The 3,847-nt window shown below is 35.5% G+C and overlaps 1 long non-coding RNA gene across 2 annotated transcripts; it reads right to left on the bottom strand.

Moving 5' to 3' along the window:
- Positions 1 to 290: 290 nt before the first annotated feature.
- On the bottom strand, positions 291 to 2,346 carry LOC136226964 (uncharacterized). 2 transcript variants are annotated; one of them, XR_010687917.1, is made up of 3 exons: positions 1,916 to 2,329; positions 1,661 to 1,799; positions 291 to 981 (listed from the first exon to the last, which is right to left on the bottom strand). It is a non-coding gene; the product is annotated as an uncharacterized lncRNA (long non-coding RNA). The 2 variants fall into 2 exon arrangements; XR_010687916.1 differs by having other exon boundaries at positions 291 to 1,799; positions 1,916 to 2,346.
- Between the last annotated feature and the right edge of the window lie 1,501 nt (positions 2,347 to 3,847).

Genomic DNA, 3,847 nt, shown 5'->3' with positions numbered 1-3,847 from the left:
ATCAAATCGCACTCAAGGTATAATTCATTGGAATAAATGAATTTTCCATCTTGTTATAAACTATATATGAGATATAATGTATTATTTTCTGAATATAATTTTGAAATTGTCATATTTCAAATTATGATTGTTAGTTAAACTCAATTTTGTTTAAATAGTTAAGTTAATATTTTGAATTTAACTCATTCATTTAGAATTATTCTCAAGAAATAAATGTGGTTTGAGATATGATTTTTTTGATAAAGTTTTATCTAAATCATATTTAAAGTATAATTTATCCTTAGAACCAATTAATGATGAATGAATTAATATTCAAACAAAAATAAATTACAATTATAATAAAACAAAAAATAAAATAGGATGCTTTTAAGAAGTAAAATTTGCATTAACAAAAACTAATCTATTACATTTTTTTTTGTAAGGCTCCTAATCCAAGCTTCAACACAAATGAAGTGTGGACAAGAATCCAATAAGAAATGGGTCAAAATCCGCATCAAGTTCGGGTCAAGATCCGTATCAAGTTCGGGTCCAAATCCACATCAATGAACTTCAAATCAGAAATGGGTCAAAATCCGCATCAAGTTCGGGTCAAGATCCGTATCAAGTTCGGGTCTAAATCCACATCAATGAACTTCAAATCAGAAATGGGTCAAAATCCGCATCAAGTTCGGGTCAAGATCCGTATCAAGTTCGGTTCCAAATCCACATCAATGAAGTTCAAGTCAGGAACGGGTCAAAGTCTATACCAAGATCGGGTCGGGTCAAATTTCAAGTCAAATGGGTACCCAACCCAAGCCAAAGGCAGGAAAAGACAAAAATCTTCACCATTTACAAGGGACACCACTGCATTCAAAATCTGAAATTAGCAACAGCCACTGCATTCTTTGATCTGAATTCAAAAGCAGAAAAAGACGAATTCAGCCTGAATAAGAAACCAATGCTCTACATCTTGAAAATAGGGGCCATTACAAGAGACAAATGCTGCACAAGGATTGATAAATTCATCAAAAAAAAAAAAAAAAAGAGGCCATGACTTGTACATCTATAAATAGAGAGGATTGAATCCGTAAAAAGGGCCCCAATTTTAGATAGACAGATTTAAGCTTTAGAGGGGGCCAAAAATCTGTATTTCTTAATCTTCAATGGAAAATACTTTCTTCTTCGATTTTTGATTCATTTGCTTCTCTTTATTCCTCATTTTTAGTTTACAAATAAAGGCTAAAGCATGAATGAAGATCACTGAGTTCTAAACCAAAGAGTTAAAATAAATACAGTTTTTGTTTAATAAGCAAATAATTTTTAGTCGGAAACAGTTTTTATTCTGAGTTTGTAAAAATGATTTGTTCAAAGAACTAAAAAAAATGAATCATCTGAACCTTTGCAAAGCTTGGCCTCCCAATTTTTAGACAGATGAAAAGCTTTAGAGGGGGCAAGTTTTAAAGTCTCTGTATTTATTTCCCTAATAAAGAGAAATTCCATTCTTCAATTTGGGTTACATCCGCATCCCTGAGTTTAAGATCAAAGAGTTGAAAACAATTTTCATTTCATCAGTTTTTATTCAGAAATGGTTTTTTCTGAGTTAAAAAACTTGATTTGTTCAAACCTGAGTTAGAACTCCCAAAATATGGAAATGGCAAAAAATCAACTAATAAGAACTAACCAAAAATAAACTCTAAAATGCGTTCCTAGACATTTTTATTTATTGCTTTGCCTTCCAGGAACTCAACTTCGTCAGGATCGGTAGAAACAACACTAGCCATCGCCGTCTCCGCACTCCGGTCACCCGGAATCCCAGGGATCTAAAAAAGAAAATAAAACGCTAATGTTAGATCTGGACCGTAAATGAGCGGATCTAAGCAAAAGATGGGAATCGGAGGGAAGATACGTTGAAGGAGAAGAGAAACGGGATTCTTACCTTGTAAATGGCGCTGCGACGAAGAGCAGACCGGCGGAGGGGCAGACGGCGCGTCAAAACGGAGGAGACAACGAGCAGGTGCACAACGGAGTGCTCAAGCAGCGGCGGCGCAGACTGAAGCTCGTGCAGTAAGGAATGGCCGTACAGGAATGCTGTTTCTGTTCTCGAAGAAGAGGAGGCGAAGACGACGACGGTCAGACATGAACCAAGGCGGAGACGTTGCGGCTACCGCGGATGAAACGGAACAGACGGCGGAAGCGATTGATAACCGCAGATAGCAGATGAGTGAGGTCGCCGGCGGCCATGGAGGGAGAGCTGTGGATTTGTTCTTTTTCCAGGAGAGGAGACGAAGAGAAACGTGGCTGCACATGTATATGTGCAAACAAACCCTAACATCCAAATTAAAATCTCTAATAATAAGACCTATATGCCCTCCATTTCACTTAAATGGATCCTGGGTACTTATCAATTTAAATGGGCTCGACTCCACTTCGCTTCATAGGCTGTATATTGGTATATATATATCAACTTTCTTCCATTTTAGTTTTAATTTTATTAACCTTTAATTTAGTTTTATTTAATCCACATTATATATTGTTGTAAATTAAGGTTAGATTAATTCATCTTTAATTTAAGTTTTAATAATAACTATTTTTTATTTAATAAATACAACAGTTTGCAATCAATCGGGTTTTAACCGCTGTATAGTGGTTATGATGCCACCATATTATATCGGTCACTGAATAGTGATCCAAATGAATAAACGATAACTATTAATATCTTTAAAAATATGTTAATATTTTAAACTATATTTAATCAATAAAATAAAAATAATTTACGAGTTTCTTTATCAATTTTGATCGTTGGATAACGATCCTATTTCGGTCGTATGACCACAATCTTACGAGTACCATCAAAGGCTTGAATTGATATAATTGACATCTTTAAAGCAATCATAGACACAAGCACTTGGAAATACAACAGTACCGATTTATCGGGCGGGATAGGGTGAGATTATGTCTCTTCCCTACACGTAATCGGAAATCGAACACAGAATCATCGCAGACCACTACCTTATCTGAATTTACCCGAATGGGTCAATTTGGAATCAAATCGGTGTCCAATCAGACCGTCAAACTGATTGGTGGCGACTCAAAAACCTGACGATAGTCTCCTTGGAGGGACTGTCTGGCACCGTTGAAAACCAGTAGAGCGGAAGCCATATTCGAAGATATTATAGTTCGCGATCCGCGGGCACGGGCGCGACAAATAGGCTCGAGGGGGTTTCCTAATGTTTAATGAAAACAAGAAAAATAAATTAAGAAAAATTAGCCTAAGTGGGTTCGGTTTATCATCTATTGCCTTTTTACCACAATAAGTGTACTTAACCCGGTATTAGATGCAAATTCTATGCGTCGAGTGAAGTCAAAGCTCTCGAAAAATTGTGAAAGAATTAGAGTTCTCGTACGAACTCCTTTAGGCTCAAATATACCTCACAAAGATTCGGGTTCAAATTGTGTACTATCAAGTTTTCGCTAAATTCTCAACTATCCCGTTTTTATTGCCTTTTTAAAGTTTATTATGGAGGTAACATTTGGGTTAAGACTCAATGCCTTAGTTTAGTACTAATCCTAAGTTTTGCACAAATTCCCTAACTTTAAGATCAAGACTAAAATTTCTTAATTGAATCATTCCTTTATGTTCCGACACTTTTATTTTTGACGACAAATAATGGAACTTTAATTAATTTCCGAAGGAGGGATAACGTGTCGGGAAAATTTAAAAGAGTCAATAAATTAGTTTAATTATTTTGTTGTTATTAAAATTTTTTTATTTTATTTTTGTTTTTGGTAGTGCAAAACAAACGTTAAGTGCGGGGTTGCACGTCCCTCCGCGTTATTTAAAATGACGCCTATTCCAAGGGCGTCGCAA

This window comes from Euphorbia lathyris, chromosome 4, assembly GCF_963576675.1.
Source record: "Euphorbia lathyris chromosome 4, ddEupLath1.1, whole genome shotgun sequence".
Classification (NCBI taxonomy): domain Eukaryota; kingdom Viridiplantae; phylum Streptophyta; class Magnoliopsida; order Malpighiales; family Euphorbiaceae; genus Euphorbia; species Euphorbia lathyris.
This window is presented reverse-complemented; position numbering and strand designations above follow the sequence as displayed.